This window comes from Amblyomma americanum, chromosome 4 (genome assembly GCF_052857255.1).
Source record: "Amblyomma americanum isolate KBUSLIRL-KWMA chromosome 4, ASM5285725v1, whole genome shotgun sequence".
NCBI classification, from domain to species: domain Eukaryota; kingdom Metazoa; phylum Arthropoda; class Arachnida; order Ixodida; family Ixodidae; genus Amblyomma; species Amblyomma americanum.
This window is the reverse complement of record NC_135500.1, coordinates 37,114,162-37,132,342: the sequence shown is the minus strand read 5'-3', so window position 1 is coordinate 37,132,342 and position 18,181 is coordinate 37,114,162. Positions and strand designations below refer to the sequence as shown.

General features: G+C 50.9%; 2 protein-coding genes across 2 annotated transcripts in view; one reads left to right on the top strand and one right to left on the bottom strand.

Moving 5' to 3' along the window:
- The window catches only part of LOC144127870 (uncharacterized), a 202,650-nt gene that overhangs the window by 61,779 nt on the left and 122,690 nt on the right, over positions 1–18,181 (bottom strand). The gene's annotated exons all lie outside the window — the stretch shown is intronic.
- Positions 6,250–18,181, top strand: part of LOC144127869 (gamma-butyrobetaine dioxygenase-like) — a 78,438-nt gene continuing 66,506 nt past the window's right edge. Inside the window, exon 1 of the mRNA XM_077660845.1 lies at positions 6,250–6,386. The gene's annotated coding sequence lies outside the window, so the exon portion shown is untranslated. The remainder of the gene's footprint in view (positions 6,387–18,181) is intronic.

Sequence of the window (18,181 nt, the reverse complement as noted above, 5' to 3'; positions counted from 1 at the left end):
CTAGCATCCCGTCGTCAACTAGCTCGCCTTTCTCTTTATCATACATTTTTTCACAGCTTGCCACCGAACAACGCACTCATCCGCCCAGCCCATCGTTTATCCCGTCACAGCCATCTCAAAGCAGTCTACCCCCAGCGCGCCCATACCACAACGTTCCAAAAATCATTTTTCCTCCGTACTGCCCTGGACTGGAACGACCTTCCCGGCCATATCGCTTCCCTTGAAGATCTTCAACAATTCAAGACTGCCATCTAAAATCATTTTTTTTGTCATAACTGCCGTACTCCCCGCCCACCCCTCATGTAATACCCCTTAAATGGGGCCTTTGAGGACTTAATAAATGAAATGAAATGAAATGAAACTGTGCTGTTTCTATTTTGGCTTTTCTAACGAGCCGAATACTATTACAGAGAGAAACCAGTACTGTTGTACGGTCACTCTTCTGTGAAATGCACAACTGCTGCAGTTACAACTTATTTTACACATTCCAAATTACTGGGAATGTCAAATTTTCTCGTGCATTTGGGTTCGTATTCGACAGCAGTGTGCCAAAATATGGAATTTTTAATACATGCACAATTCAGCACGCACTTCTTATATCAATGAATAGATCGATAAGTGTCTTTTGCAATAACAGTGAAGTGGGCAGACAGCAAGGAGGCCTGTTTATTTGACAGTAACAAGCAACGTTTATTGATGACAACTAAAGTGTGCGTGGATAAAATAAAAAGCTACAAAATAAAGGCAATTAAAATACATGTAAAAAGACTGCAGGGTGCTAGTTTGAATAAATAATTATTTAACCTGTGCCTGATTTCAGCTATGTGAATTTCCCTGTTATAATTACAAACGATTTTATCTTTTACTGTTATAGCCTATAGCTTGTTCCAGTCTCGTATCCTTGGCTCCAAGAATTCGCGATACGAATCGCGTCGTCGTTCAGAAATCGTTATTGCATGTTGGGGTATAGCGTAGTAATACTTGTTGGGTTGTCCTTTTCGGGGCTACAACCCTTTTCTGGGTATAGTGTAACTTTCAATGGGGGCACTCTTCAAATATTAGAAGCAAAAATCTTAGTTCGTAGTTAAAACTGTTGCATATATAGGTGGTCTTCAGAGGACTCTAGCCGACTAGCGGTCGATCGAGTTGTGTCACGATCGCGGTGATGTCTTTTTTAACTTTCTGAAGTAGAAATAGCGTAAATTTTAATCGTTTCCCGCGACCCTGTTTTAGAACCTCGCCTGCCGTGTTGCCAAGTTTGTTGCGACTTCGTTCGCGGACGCCAGAATCGGCCGCGCCGAGATCCATGGCGATCACAGCCGATCGCGGTTTTACCTGAAAAATCTCACAGCTAAACATGTCTCGGATGAGCCACCATATCAATGTGTGTGTATTCGTACTGCAAGATATATTCGTGTTTTGCTACGGCACATGCCTGTGCTGCCGCACGGGCGGCACTGACGAGTGCGCCAATCAGAACACCGGAGTCGTCCGCTCGGTCGCATGCAGCAAACTTGATCGTATAGCACCTCATCCGCAACGCACCCTCACGCACCCGCGCGCATGGTTGTAAGGACGCGTGCGCATGCGAAAAAAAAAACGATCGTACAGCAGCCTTAAGCGTAGCGTACGGTCAGGTGCGGGTGCGACTAGCAGGCGCCGCGGTGACTCCGACACGCAAGGACGCTGTATGCCAACAGTTTGGAGGGAACGGGCCGGCTTGACGAAACGTAGCCGGACAAAAGGGGCGCTGCCGCACGTCCAAAGGCAGCAGCGACATCGTGGCACCACTTTGCAGATTTTGGGGAACGCCTGTCAACAGTCGTCTCGAAGACAAGTAGTTTGTTACCCGCGGTGGTGGTGGCTCGGGTGAAATCGATAATTGCCCTAACGCTGGGAACCGCCAGGGTCATGGATTCCCGGGGAGCCTGCGACACGTGAGGGTGGTCTTGATTTATTTTGTGTGTATCTCTTTTAACTTCGTAATGGAGAGAGTTTGAGCAATACTGTTGAAGTATGGGGCGTGTCATGGCACGTAAACCTAGTGGGCCAATGATTTTGAGGGCCCATTCCCGCAATGCCATTTTCTTAAAGCAACGTTGTTGTTCTTGTGGTCGAAAACAGTCTAAAATATCATAAAAATAGGAAGCTCGTCCAGTAAACATAAGGAAGATAAATTGCCCAGCGTGGTGAATATGATAATGCTATATGACTTTGCGCTAGGGCGATAAAAAAAAGGACATTTGAGCAGAATCTTGACATGACTTTGCGTCGATATATTTAAGGACTGCATTCTTTCTTTGTGTGAGTTCCGCTGATAATGCGTGAGTTTTTGAGCTCGTTAAAGATAAAGAGCCCGATAATATAGAACTTCATGTTAGGAACGTTTAATTCAGAAATCTGGCTTTTTACGTGAGAGGAGATCGGTTGCTTTATATGCTCGCCTACGCAATAACTTCTGTTCTGACCGGGAGATAGCATCGACGAGAAGGGTCACAAGGCTTGAAAGTTCATTGCCCGATAGGTTGTGCGCTGTAATTTCACAAGCAGTTTGCTGGTGTGCGTTACATGTATGGATTATCCGTTCCTGTTTGCAATGCTATGGACATGTGAGTATGAATGAATTTCGTAATGCCCTGCTCTTTACTTGGCTAGTTGCAGGCTATGCCGCCTGAAATGTAGGCAGTATAAGCTTGCGGACGCCAACGGTGCAAAAGTGAGAGAAAAGCTAAGGACAGCTAAAGCTGTACCCACTAGCTACGCTACCGCTGCAGGGGCCTAGGGGTTAGAGCATCCGCCTCGTAAGAGGGAGGTGCTGCGAGGTGCTTGGGGAAAGGCACTGAACTCACAGATGGCAAACACATTTTGCCGGCGGGTGCACGGAGGTCCAACTATCTGGGGGTGCTCACTCCGGAAGGTGCCTGAAGGGCTGTACGGATGCCGCCAAGGCAGCATTTTTGGGAAACTGATAGCTAATGTCATGGCGACGGCGCTATAAGTTATGAAATTAAAGCAGTAGCTGTCGAAAGACAAATCACTGATCTTCACTACAGGACAGGCAGCACGAAGCCATTATATTAACTCTTGCTGGGGATGGGGCTCCAACCCCATCGCAGGCCACCAGTGTTGGGGATTGCGCTTCAACGCCACCGGTGCCACCAGAGTTGGAGACAGAAGGGCCCCCCCCCCCCCCCCCAGGACGGCAGGTCCCGTCTCCGAATGACGTTGTCGGACTCCGTTAAGGAGGAAAACTGTACAGTAGGGTTTATTTACATTTTTAGAAGCATGAGAATCAAAAGTGGGGATGTGGAGCTGTACTCGCTGCCGAGTTTTATATCGTTCATCATCCGTAGATTCCCCAGGTTGTGGACGCCCTGGTCGGGGTAGGAGTGGCCTGAAACTTTCACTCACGCGCACAAACTCACGCCACCGCACATATGGACACGCCCCCGTCACATGCCGAGCCCTAGAGAGAAAAGAATGCCGTCGAGGCCGTGCCGACTGCGGTAGGTGACGTGAAGTGGCCAGCCAAAGCTTCCCACGCGCCGCTGACACCTGTTCTTAAACAGATGACAGCCGACGCACAAGACCAGAACCCAAGGTCGGGAAGAGAGGCCGAAAAGTGGTCGTTGGTCCATTGAGATGCTTGCGAAGATTGAAGACGATGACCGCCAGCCCGCCGCTGTGCTCCCAATGGCCACAAGCCACTGAAAACGAAGCTCTTGTGTTCCCCAACATGAGCCCTGTTTACATGAGCCCGACAGCGGGGGGTCGAGTAGGGCCGCGCCAGATGTCGGGCTGACCACCCGAAGCGACAGCGTTTATATGAACCCGTTTTCTGTCGGGCAGAGATCGCCGCTACCCCTAGCGTCGAGCAAGCAAACCACGCGTGGATGCTAGAAGAGGAGGAGGAGCGCCCAGGCTTGCGCAGCGCCGCCAGACCGGAGAGGAGGCAGGAGAGGAGGCGCTAAGCCGATGCGGCAGCGTATACATGGTCCTTCCAACCGGGTCGGGCCAACGTCGGGACGAGTCAACCCACCCCCTGCAGCCGGAATGGCCCAGCTCGACTCTACGATCACTTAGCTCGACCCTCTAGAGTATACATGAGCCCAACAACCGGTTTTCTGCCCGACAGCTGACTTAACCCGACTTTTGTCGGGCTCATGCAAACCCCCAGATAGTCACGGCCATTGGGGGCGATAACGTCCGCTTGCTCGTCCATCCGGCCTCCGCTCTTCCGGGTCCCATACTCCGACCGGGCGAAGCTTGCTAATTGGAACCAGCTGACATCTGGGTCCATTCCGCGTGGTCCTTAGCGGTAAGCCTGGGAGCGATCACCATCGAGTGGTTCGGAGCCACCCAGTAGAAGCATAAGTGTTGGCTGCCAGCAGACGACACTTGCTGTCGCCGTTGCTAATCCAGACAGGCTGTCGCCGTTCTTAACACTCTGCACTCTAAACAGAAATGAATAAAAGGGGCGTAAGTTGTCTAGTGCTCTCCCTTCTATGAAAGAGGGAGTACCTCATACGGGTGGGAAAGTACAGTTCGCTACTGACGACGACTGCGAATAAACGAGCTCGAAGTCTAAAGTGATGAGAGGAGGAGAATTCGAGCTGATGTCGGGCATGAAGGCAGGGTTTGATAAACCTGCCGGAACCCTGTCTCGTTGCGCATTACTGAAGGTTGTACCACCGTGTATGAACATCATGAACGCCGCCACGTGAGCGGACCACTTCGCGGCGCTGAACCTCCTGCCCGCAAAGACCGGTCGCGGCAGCATGCCGTAGCATGCCGTATTCGAACTTCGTGTCAATGATTCGAAACCTATTGAACAAGTTTAGGAACCGATTCGATCAATTTGCAGTAATTTTGAATATGCGTTGTATGAATAATTCACTGAATCGAATAGAAGGCTATCCGATTCGTTATTCGAAAATTTCTAATATTTGCCAGCACTCTTAATGGTATCGGGAAAAGGCGAATGTTCACGTCGTTGTACAGTATGTCACGAACTCTTCACTCATGAACCCGTAACCTAGGGGAAAACAAGGCCACTTCCCGACTGCACTGCAGAACTCCAAAATGTGGCAATTAAGGATTCGCCTGTGCGGTCTCAATCCCGTTTCGCATTTTTATTTTTTAGCATCTGGACGGTAAGAATTTGCATGCCAGTGAACTGCGTTACGTACATAGAACGGCAAGCTTCTTTGTCCAGGCTTCGAGAACCTACGTGAGCTACGTTCGGGTGTAGCAAAGAAGCCGCGTTCTGTGCTTTAGTGCGCAATGCAAGCGGTACGTGAATAGCTTCAGCGGCCGCCTCCCCCTGTCAATTAAGCCAGTGCGACCTGCACCACGCTGCTTTAGGTCCTGATGCTTAGGCTGGTCTCACCTTGATCATCACGTCAGTTCATGGTCTTTGCGCCTCATCCTTCACAAGTCTAACAGCAAAGTTTAAAAAAAACTGGTTGTGAAGTGCCGTTGCCCCGTAGGCATACATTGTGGCCTTCAGATGGGCGTTACAGTGGAGGGCTCGTCAGGTAGATTCTTTGTCAAAAGTACGCAGACCAAGGGGTCTACTTCTGAGCCCTGCACCGCAGCTCCTCTTGCATACTGGCAACCCTAATCTCACGAAGACAGGCAGAATTTAAGTCCTGAACCCTCCCAAGCATAGGACTGTCAAATGAGCTAAAGAACCCCGCTACACGGCTTGGAAGCAAACCCCTTAGACTGTGTATTTTTGACAATGACTGTACGCGGACGCCGCCGTTGGTAAGCACAAGCTGCGGTTCAGGAAACGAGAGGGCCTATGTCGTTCGCTATGGATCGCAGCTCAGCCTTCAATGAGACGTCCTGTACCATACACAACCTGCACTACTCTCCAAAATGGGAAGACCCATGGCAAGCAAACCGACTGTCCTGTTACTGAGGTAGTCGATCGGAGGTTATAAAGATCACTGCTCACGGACCGTGAGTGCGGAAACTAGGCCGACTTCTCTGACCAGTTGAGTGACACACACCGTCAGAGGAGCCGCCAACGTCAAGCGCCGGAGTGCGCTCGAACTCGACGCTCGTTTTTTCCCTTAATTGCTGCTCAACGGACTGCGGCGCAGCCCCTTTTATCTCACCGCTCTCGTCCTGGCGTGCGTTATCCCGCGGCAAGGGACGTCGGATAAGAGCCCTCGCCCGCGCCATATCGCGCGCGGCTCTTTCCTTGTTGTCTAAACAGGCGCAGCCCCCGCGCCCAGGGCCCTCATTGGTCGATTCCCTGGACGAGAGTAAGCGGTCGGTGCCTCCTCCCTTAGCCATGGTTTGGCTATAAATAGTTTTCCCTCGGCGAGTCCACTTTCAATGGCTGCGGCGTTTCTAGCGGACTGACGTCGGGATCGGTGAGTATCCCTCGCACTTCCTCGCTGGCTTAACTCGCTCGGAGCTTTCGGCGGCGCACCGTCGTGGAGGCACGTGATTAGCGAGTTCCGACTTTGTACATAACTGCGACCGTCAGCATGCAGATCTATCGTTGCCGCACGCGTTCGTACTGGTGCCTCTAGAACAAATACTGACGGCAACGAGCTGAGTTAAAAGAATGTTGACGTTTCAGCCCCCGATGGCTCGCCAGACCTGTAGCTCTTCTGACCACGACGTGCCCCGCTCACAGAAGCGCGGTTATGGAAGCCGTCCGCGGACGCTGGTCTTGGGTGCCCTTTGAACCTCGTAACGAGGCGGGTAAGGCTACGCCGCCCGTGGCGCAACCCCACGCTGAAACAGTACCACGCACCCAGAGCGTTTAAGTTGATGGAAGAATTAGCCTTTAAGCCAACTGAGGTGCCTGGTGTGGGACCACACTATAGAGAACTGTTATAGCACGAAAAGGGTGACAGCCGCCGCGGTGGCTGAGTGGTTATGGTGCTCGGCGGCTGACCCGAAATACGCGGGTTCGATCCCGGCCGCGGCGGTCGAATTTCGATGGAGGCGAAATTCTAGAGGCCCGTGTACTGTGCGATATGAGTGCACGTTAAAGAACCCCAGGTAGTAGTAATTTCCGGAGCCCTTCACTGCGGTGTCCCTCACAGCCTAAGTCGCTTTGGGGCGTTAAATCCCCATCAACCAAACCAACCACAATTGTGAACAATGGTTACGCTCAGACGTCTGTGTAGCGGCTTCCCACGATAACGCTTGCAAACGAGCTCATGAAGCGGTTACTGGTCGTCACCATAAGCCTAAGAATCACATGCGCTGCGGTGTACTGGGCATTTGCAAACTATGTCATCTGCCGTGTACCATACTGACTATTTAGTGTAAGAGATTAAGCACGGCACCTTGAACCAACCCTTTTAAATGTATCTCGGCAATAGACATGAGCCAAACAGGCATTGATGCAATGGTCTCGACTGGAGCAGAACGGATGCGCGAGGTGTGGACGCTTGGCCCGAAATGTTTTGAATAGCATCTGTCCGAGGCCTAAATTTGCACTGTCACGATACTAGGTATAATTTCTGCTGATAAGGGATGGGGGCCCTTCTGGCTGCCGACTGAGTGAGAATATTCTCATCTGCGATCTTAACTGACTGACATGCAGGCGGCATTTTTTGCAATGGAAAGAAGAAGATTTCAGAAAGACGACCGGAGAACCTCGGCTGGTTTCGATGCCTTCGCGCACGCTACTTGCATGCGGTGCTAACCCGTTTACTGGTGGAAGCAAGTTCCGGTAGCTTTGAGCGAGAACCCAGACGCTCGCTCAGTTATCGTGTGCGAGGAGAGCCGGACTTCCGCAAGACAAGTCTAGTGGCTCAGTGGAAGCATTCAGGGTGCTCAAAGCGGCTTGTACATGTGGTTGCTGGAAAGTTTTGTCCGTCCGGAGCTGGGACCACTAACAGCTGCCGCTATGTATGCTGACCAACAGTGCGTTGCATGAAGTGCAAACAAAACGGTCGCCTTGATCTGTAAACGCTTTGCTGCATTGTTCGTGGTCTCTCTGGTTGCGTGACGCGGACTTCGTCACGGGCGGATGCTGCAGTGCAGCTTTTACGGTGCACATTTTGCATTATGGCATGCCCTCCACTTTATTCACCATATGCGGTATTCCTGTGGATGGCGGCTCGGAGTTTGTCATAACGGCGCGTTGTGTACCTCCGGCTTGCGAAAATGGCCACGACACTCAGGTCTAGGCGCGTGCCCAGGGCGCCACAACCGCCCGTATTACAAGGCAGCCCTTCTGGTGCGCCAGTCGATTAATGATTCCACACAACCGAGGAGAGAATAGAAACAATGGGCTCGCGTTTCCTACAGTACGCGAACTGAAGCATATGCTCATAAACGTTCAGAGTGTGTTTAAGACGCGGCTGTTTTGTGTGCCAGTGGTAATAGCGGTAATGGCGTAACCCGTTGGCTGATTACGGAGCGCTAAGTAGTGTCACACCGCTGACCATGAATGCCTTCGACATTGTGCGTGCTGGTCATACGACGCTCTGTCGAAGGCTCTTCTGACTGTGGCACAACCATTGCAAAGGCGTACAAGCAAGTCCGAGCTCATTGCTTTGTATAAACACACCTTTATGTTTTTATTTTCAACCAAACTGTCGTCTCCATTACCGTTACTGGAATGTTTCGCGACAACCAAGCATCAGAATTTTTTTTTTTACTTTTGTGGCTTTCTCTTTCCTTATGCGACTACACTAGGCGCCCTTTAGGATCTCGTTACAACGAAGTTCGCGTCGAAAAATTTTCGTTGAGGGGTATTTAGAGATTTCTACAAGTGGATTTTTACATCATTTGTTTTCCTTCGTTCGGGCACAACTTCAGGCCATTCACTCCCATGATATGAGCGGCTGTCCCCTGGCTTCATGTCCTCGAGCAGTCGCCTAGTTAAGATAACGCATTGGCAGCCCTCTGCATAGATTCCTCCGTTCACGACGGAAAATTTCCGGGAGAGACTGTAAGAGCTCGAAGCGTCCACAACAAAACTCCACCAACGTCGCGGGATCGAATCCTGTCCGCGGCGACCACATATCAAGAGAAGCGAAACACAAAACGGCTCGTCTATATATTGTCGATATCAGGGCACGCTACCAAATCCATGACGGCGAAATTAATCCGAAGCCCTCCATTATGGCGGCTCTTATATATAGTGTATACGCAGCTTCGGCATGTTAGGCCCCTCGTACGATCCGCTTCCTACCGGAATATTCTGTTTAGCGATAATTCGTACGACCTACGTCCTTGTATATAGCTAGTGCTCATCATTTTACTTCCACAAGAGTCCGTCTTTGTCATGTATCCTGACAACCTGTTGCATTAACCGGCTGCGGACATTACGAGGTGACCACCGTGGCATTGTTGCTGGTTCGGGGCGCACGCTCCTCGCGAAAGCGCAGGCTGTCGGCAACCGCGACTCAATCAGGCCCAGTGCCGTAAGATGACGCGTCGCGCCAGATTAGCTCTCCCAATCTCAAAGGTCCTCACAGCTGGTGGTCTTTATCGGCGACCCCAATAAACGTCCTCTGCGCCGCTGGCCTCGTAGCTCTCATCTGCAACAATATTAGTTCCGGGAGCTTATCTCCTTCGCGCCGCTATCTGTTGTCTGGCTGCCATCATTAATTCTCTCTCTAGACCGAGCGTGGCAACTTTGGTCGAAGAGGCTCAGGTGGTTCGACGAGACTCTAGAGTGCCAGGCGACGTAGTCTGGCGTTGCGCAATGATCACCACGTTTCTTGCCTCAACTTCCCTCTGACCAACAATAAGCGCTCGGTCTCCTTCAACGGCAACTTAACGGGTCGTCGAAGATAAAAACTAAAATCGGGGAGAAGGGGGAGGCAAGAGGTCCAGACGCACAGGTAGTTGAATCCCAGGGTCTTACTCGTGTAGAATGCTCAGCGTTTCCCCCTTGCTTTTCATTCCTCGATCTGGATCACACCACTTGAATTCAGTTAGTCTGCAGAATTCTGGGTGCCGTCATTAGCTACAACAATTAAAGTTTGCGATCTAGTCTACAAGGATACGAAACTGACTAGGTCTCGTCGATCATATCCTTGACGTACACCCTTGGTGTTTGTGTGTGTGTCCCGGCAAGGGTGACTGTGCCAGTACAAAGGGGACTTCTCTTGACAGAGCGTTCGCCGAATGTAGTCACTCCTCGTCGTGTGATTATGGCGCCCGTAGAGCAGCGCAGCTTCGGTTCAGGCGCACCGCTTCTCGCGAAATTTAGACCCACTTCATCGCGGGCCCATCGGCTTCCCAGGGCGCGCGCGCCTATCAACGGATCGTTCTCTATACCAAGATCAACCTTGAGCCGCATGGGCTTTAGGGAGGAAGGCGGGGGATGGGGGGTGGGGAGGGCACGGAGGTGATAACTGCAAAGCCAGCAAGATGACTCGGTCCGCATCTGTTCGCTATCTTTAACGCTCCCCCACCTCGGCTCTGCAGGCAAGTGCAATCGACGTTGCTGTGGTGTTTCGTGGAATTCTCTGTCCTGCTCCTCCGATCGCCGTGGATTGTCGCTCTGTTTTTGTTGGCTTCCCGTGGACACTTCAATTGAGGAGGCAGCAGTGCGCTGGAGGCTGATAAAGTCTTGAGGCGTGTACTGCACTGCTTATCTGAATATCGACACCACTTGTGCGTGTCCCGTCCAGCGACGCCCCAGGTGAAAGCTTTTGCCAAGCTCAAGGTACACAGACGTGAGGTGTAGACGTGAAGCGTAAGAAAACGGAAAAAGAAAGGTAAGTGATAACGCGTGCACCGATAACGGAAGTAGACAGCCAGGCCAGTTTCTTCGCCGGGATGAAAAATATTTGGCATATTATTCATGTAGTTGGTAAATTCGGGTTCGACTTCGTGCAAAGTGTTCTGCTTTCTTGGTCATATATTTAGAGTAATCCCTCAGGGTGTAGTAGATTTGTAACAAGGGAGTAATTATTGGAATCCACTAAAACGCATCCATACGGCTACAAAGGAAAGCTTTGTAGCGGTGCTCATTGATGAAATAAGCAAGTTGCAGCACTAAAAAGTGCAACGCCTCTGAAGCAAACTGACAGTGATAGCGAGCGATATCGTGTCCCACTTTAGCACCCACTGCAAGTTGCCAGAGCGGCTCTCGGGACGCCACGAAGCAGACTCGCGAGCACCTGCTCCCTGTTTGAGCTGAACAGCATTTGCAGTGGCCAGGCGGTGAGCACAAGCGTTTCGGGGCCGGAACGACCGATAAATTTTCAATTAATAGACCGCACTCATCCCTCCTTTTCCTGGAATAAGTTTCAAGACTATTCAGCATGCGGTATCCCGTCTCAAACCCACAATTGACCCCCTGCCTCTCCAAGAACGAACTCCTAGGCGATACTCGGTGGATCGCTCGAATTCGTTATCAGGCAAACTTTAGTTATATCCGAGGTTGACACAATAAAGTTCGTTATATCCGAAAAGGTAAACATAAGTTCTTTATACCCGAGGTCAACACACTAAGTTCGTTACATATATCCTAGGTCCAGACAGGAAGTTTTGTTATATCCGAGGCAATTACACGCAAAAGTTTGTTATATCCGACATGGCATACTTAAATTTGGTATATGCAAGCTTAAGTTGAGGACAACACAGCGAGCTACGGAACGAAAAATGATAGGTGCAGCGTTAAGAGAGCGGAAACGGGCAGAGTAGGTGACGGAACAAATGCGGTTAATTGACATCCTAGTCGAAATCAGGAGGAAGAAATGGATTTGGCCAGAGCATGTGATGCGAAGGCAAGATAACCGCTGGTCTTTAAGAGTAACGGAGTGGATTCCAAGAGAAGGCAAGCGTTGCAAAGGGTGGCAGGAGGTTACGGGGGCGGATGAGATTCATAAGTTCGCGGTGACACGGCGGCCGCAGCTGGTTGAAGAGACATGGGAGAGGCCTTTGCCCTGCAGTGAGCGTAGCCAGGCTGATGATGATGATGATGATATGCGAGGTTAACACACTTATGTCTGAGGTTGCATGCTAATATTCCTTATTTACGAGGTTAACACATGAGAGGCCGTTTTATCCGAGGTGGCATACTCATACCTGCTACGGTGGGCAAGTAGCAAGTAAAGTCCCAAGATGAGCTTTGCTAAGTAGCGACAAGTTCCTCATCATCCAGCCTCCTTTCCTGTGCGGCTCGCATCGTCTGTCATGTTCTTGCGCTCGGGCGGTGCGGCTGCATGCATCCGAGCAGCACGTTGAGAGATCTTGCAGAGTGGCGGTTTCACCGTCGCGGACAGTGGAAGTTATGGTCAATGAGCTAGGCAGAGACAAGAAGCGAAACGTGCCACTAGTGCACTCCAAGTTTGATTTACGCGGTGTTTTGCCGCAAGCAGTGAGGGCAGCGAAAGTGCGCAGCATGGCGGCCGATTTCCCGAGCGCTTTCTGGCATTCTGTATCACCTGTACGTTGCTGTTGAAGCTGTTTTCAAAGCAGTAGCTGCCCGAAACGCTCTGAAAAGCATGCAGCGTCATGCTGCTACGGAACGGTAGAAGTAGTGGCCGTTTGTAGCCGCACTGGCTACATGTCCTACAGGAGTTAGCGCAGAAAGCGAGGCGAAGAAGAGACAACAAGTCTGGTCTCGTGCGGTGCAGTTTACGCGTGTTGCCCCTTTCATTCTCAAGTTCTAATAGACTTAGCTGCAGAGCGAACAGAAATTTAGACGAAGGAACACACAACCAAAAAGACATGCGAAAAAAAAGCTCTTCTGGTTATTTCTGTTTGAAACACAAGACAGCGATATGGGGCATAACCGTAGAGTTAACAACGCCCTGCCGCTTTTATTAAAAAGCTCAGAAGGCAAACTCCTGCTCAAAAAGGACGCTTGCACTGAGACTATGCCACTAAATAACTATGCAGATGCACGACAAGCAGAACTGTCATTAGAAAGCAAGTAGACACGCTTCTCAGGACCAACAGAGGAACTATCAGCCCTGTACGCAGGAATCATTAGTTTACGCATTAGCAACGAACAGCGTTTTCGTTATTGTCAGTGCGTCGTTTTTGCAGGCATGAACACTGCGAGGGACGTTCAGAACGCAAGAAGAGCAGAGATCAAAGAGCAGCACTTGCAAACCAGATTGTAAACAAACCTTTGACTGCCTAATACAACCTTGATCCGTAAAGTTCCGAGACTGAGTTCATTAAAAAAATGCGTTTAACATTGAAATAATTTGTGCAGCACCCCTTCATAATAGTCTCCTTAGCAGTCTATAAACAGCTTCCAATGCTTCTCGAGGTCTAGAAAACAGTTGGAAGACGCTTCTTTTGGCAGGACTGTCAGCTCATTTGTCGTGGCGCCTTGAATGGTCTCCCCGCTCCCCATCCAGCGACCTTTTAGGGCTCTCTTCACACGAGGAAACACGAAAAAATTGCATGGGGAGAGGTCAGATGAGTATGGCGGATGGGGAAGTACAGTAATGCAGTGCTTGGCGAGAAATTTTGTCACACTGAGAGCAGTGTGCGGCCATGCGTTATCGTGGAGAAGGCTCCATTGTACAGATGCCCATAAGTCAGGACGGCGGTGTCGCAGTGCATCACGCATGTATTGGAGCACGCGGATACAAAACTCCTGATTCACCGTCTGCCCTTGTGGGACGAACTCGTGGTATATGACACCTCTGACGTCAAAAAAACTATGAGCATCATCTTTGTTTTGGTCTTCTGTCGCCGCACCTTTCTCGACGCCGGAGAGCTTGTGGACCGCCATTCGGCGCTCTGCCTTTTTTTTTTTTTGAGGATCGTATTGAAAGCACCATGTTTCGTCTTCAGTAATGATGCTGTCGATGAATGTAGCATCCTTCACTGCCTCGGAGAGCAAATCAGCGCTTACTGATCCCCGCGTGTCCTGGTCCTGTGTGAGGGAGTGCGGCACAACTCTGGCTTTCAGCTTTCGTTTCCCCAGGTTCTCACGCAAACTTTGGTGCCATGTTGTCTTACGAATGTCGAGAGCATCTGATAGCATGCGGACTGTAATGGTGCGATCTTGCTGTACGATTTCCCTTATCCGAGCCACGTTTTTTTCATTCCGTGAGGTTGAAGGGCGCCCCTGCCTTTTGTCGTCTTCCACCGACGTTCTCGTTTCAAGAACCTCTTGTGCCACTCCACTGGAGTGAGCGGACGCGTTTATTATCGGCTGCGCCAATTTCTGGTTCCTGTGCCCAGCTAAGTCCTTTCTAGGACCCACCAAGGCCATCAACGGATCCTGGAAGGTTCACGGACCCCAATCGCTACCATCTTTTGGATGTGCCCAATGACCTCGGTGAGCTACCTCTTGAAAATGTCTCTGGCAGCCACGCCGCTGTGCTAAGCCTCGCCTCATCGAGGCGAGCCTCGACGGCGCGCCGCGTTCCTCCCTCCCCAACAACCATGGAGGAGCCCGTGGGTGGAGAGACCTTAAACCCCTTGGACTGCCACCCTGGTGAGTGGAAAACTGTGCTCCATGCATACCGTAATCGGACCACGGATTCGAATTCTCCCCCAAAACACCCGGTATCGGCCTCCGTTCAACCTAAACCAAGCGCCAGCAACGCCGGCGCGCCACCAGACGCTGCATCTGGGAACACCCGAAGCGCGTTCAAGGAGACGCCGCAGCTCCTACGCATGACGCGCGCCGTCGTCCATAGAAGTAAGCAACTCGCCGCACTGCCGGCGGGAACCATCAGAGTCGTCTTTCGCCCGCGAGGCGGCCTCTTCCTGGAGAAGATCCCGGCTCCCAGTATCCTGCAGGCACTTCACTCGACGCTCAGCTGTTCAGTGATTGGCGAGTTGCACATAAGAATCCACCCAACCAACAACACCTTCACAGTGGCGACGGTATCGGAGGCGACAGCTCTGGCATTGGTCAAAATTCAACAAATTACCTTAGCTGGACAACAATACCCGGTAGCCGCGTACATCGCGGCCCCTCCAGCGGCAGTCAAGGGCGTCATTTCCCGGACCTACTGGAATGAAACACCAGCGCAAATCCTGACTGACTTACTGTACAGAAACCCGGACGCTAACATTATAGCGGCCCGACGCATGGGCAAAACAGCGTCCATCTTAATAACTTTTGCCTCAGGTCCCGTGCCTCACACTATTAAATATATGTGTGTGGTACACCGCTGCACCAAATACAAGGGTAGCCCCGACGCCTGCACAAACTGCAGGAAACCTGGACACAGGTACGACGTGTGCCCTCTCCCGAAGGCTGGACTCTGCCCGCGGTGTGGCGAGAAGCACACCCCTCAAGAGACCCCATACACACCAAGCTGCATTCTTTGTGGTGGTTCCCACCTTACCGGTACCGGCTCGTGCAAAGCCAGGACCCCTCCACCTCGTAGACAGACCGCGCTGAAACCCAAGCAACCAGTGCCCAAGTCAAAGGACTTTCCACCGCTAGTGCCTCATCAAGATCGCCAGCGAGCCTGGACCAAACCCACCAGTACACCCCAAGCCTCACAGCGGGAGGAAGAGATAGCTCTCCGGCGGGAAGAGGTAAGGCATCTTAGGGCAGCCATTAATTCTATCCATCCTACCGTTTCTCCACCCACTCCTCCACCAACACCCCAAAACTCTTCACCTACACCCCAACCCTCCACACCCCCTCCACAAAAGAAACGCAGACCAGAAGACATTCCAGACGGATTCTAAATTCTAGCCCAACAGCTCGAAGCGAGTATTCTGGCTCAGACTCAAAATTACATTGAAGCCGCCATCACTAAGCTTACAGAAACTATTATCAGTCAAGTAACCACTGCCATTCTCCAACAAATTCCACAAATAATTGCTGGAATGTCTTCACATATCCCAGCTAGCAACCCCATAGCTGCTCCCATCCTCCGTCCCCCCACCCTCCAGCATGGCCCAGTTGACGGGCAATAATCTCCAATTAAGCATCCTACAATGGAACTGCAGGGGGTTTCGTCGCAAACGAGACCCCCTGCAGCAGCTCCTCTCTGCTTCCTCCACACCCCCTGATATAATAGCACTTCAGGATGCTGGCACAAATTTATCGCTGCCAGGATACGCTCTGCTTCCCTCTGACACCACTCCAAACCCCAGGGTTACCACGTATCTCCAACATTTTGTACCATACACTTGTCATGTACTAACCTCGCCGGTAGCTCACACATTCCTAGAATTAATCCCCTCCACTCACAGATATCATCCCCTCTTCATCCTCAACTGTTACCTCCTTCCGAGGCAACCGGTCTCAGATTTAATCTCTCTAATTAAAGCCGCCTCCAACGCTGCAAAAAGGAACCCCCTCATTATATTAGGGGATTTCAACTGCGCACATGTAGACTGGGGGTACACACGCACTAACAAGAGAGGAGCGGAATTGCGCAACACCGTTCAGATGCACGGCCTGTCCATATATAATGATCTGAGCACACCTACAAGAATCGGCAATAGTGTCACTGCCAACACAAGCCCAGATCTTACTTTTGGTCGCAACCTTCCCACACCGGTGTGGACAAACACAGATGAGGCCCTGGGCAGTGATCATTATATCATAACTATACAGCTTGATTTCGCCAAAAAAGCTAAAAACTACCGTGTCCGAATTACCAGCGGGGATAATCTTCGGAAGCACAGAGTGGCCAAAACATTAGAATCCCCATTTAACCTCCACACATGGATGACAGAGCTGAAACACGATGTCCAGGCATTCACGCAAACATTAGACGCCAACCCCGAGACTCCCGTTGCAGACAGTCGCTTAGCGCACCTACTCCAAGCTCAGAACAGTATCCTCACACGCTGGAAAACCCAGAAGCAAAATCGGAAACTTAAGCTAAAATTAGCGCAACTACAGAAACAAATGGAAGAGCACAGTGCCGCGCTCAGTAAATCTAACTGGCACCAATTATGTGACGGATTACGCGGTAATCTCTCCTCCACCAGGGCCTGACATCTTCTACGGCATATGATAGACCCCACTGAATCTAAAAAGCAAACACGGCTTACACTCAAAAGACTTACCCATAAAAATCGTCAAAATCATCAAGCACTGTTACGCCAACTACAATCAACTTATACCACTGTGGGCCAAGCTGTATCATATCCCGACTATGTAGGCCCCGATCAACCCTCCCTCGACGCCCCCATTATGGAGGTTGAAGTCAGAGCAGCCCTTATTAAGCTCCGAAACTCAACCCCTGGGGAGGACCAAATCACAAATGTCATGCTCAGAAATCTAGATGACCGTTCAATTTCCCTTCTCACCGACTACTTCAGTGAGTGCTGGGAAATGGGGGCGCTACCCGCAGAATGGAAGCACGGGAAAATAATTTTCATTCCTAAACCAAATAAGCCCTTTAACGCCCAAAACCTCCGTCCCATTTCGCTGACTTCGTGCTTGGGCAAACTGTTTGAGCATGTCATCCTCACCCCTCTCACGCAACACATAGAATCCCATGGACTATATCCCCATACTATGGTAGGATTTCGAGCCCACCTCTCGGCACAGGACGCCCTACTGCAGATTTCACACGCTATCCTCAATGACATGTTACATCACACCTGAGCAATCCTGGCAGTCGATCTCACCAAAGCATTCGACAAAGTTACGCACAGCGCCATCCTACAGGGCATCCAAGAGCTGCAGTTGGGGCCTAAGACCTACAACTATATTCGGGCCTTCTTAAACGGTCGCACAGCCTCACAGCATATAGATGATATACAGACCCCCCTTCACACTTGGTAATGTTGGTACCCCGCAAGGAGCGGTGTTATCTCCCTTCCTCTTCAACCTCGCCCTCATCCCCCTGGCCAAGGCTCTCAGCCGCATTCCGCACTTAGGACACACACTTTACGCGTATGATATAACGGTTTGGACCATATACGGCTCGGATGGCGACATAGAATCGACCCTTCAGGAAGCCGCCACAACTATAGCTACTCACGCGGCAAACATTGGGCTTGAATGCTCCCCCACAAAGTCAGCACTCCTCATAATCCGCCCGCGACACGTCCCTACCTCCCCCATCACGATCTACCTGCATGACACTCCCATACCGCAAACACTTACCCTCCGCATTCTTGGCCTGCATTTACAGGACACGGGGGAAAACAACCTTACCCTGTAAGCACTAAAACAGTCCACTTACTCCGTCATCCATCTTCTTAGAAGGGTTTCACATTCACGAGCCGGTCTAGACGAAGCAGACAATCTCAAGGTGCTGCATGCCTTTGTGCTTAGCCGCATTCT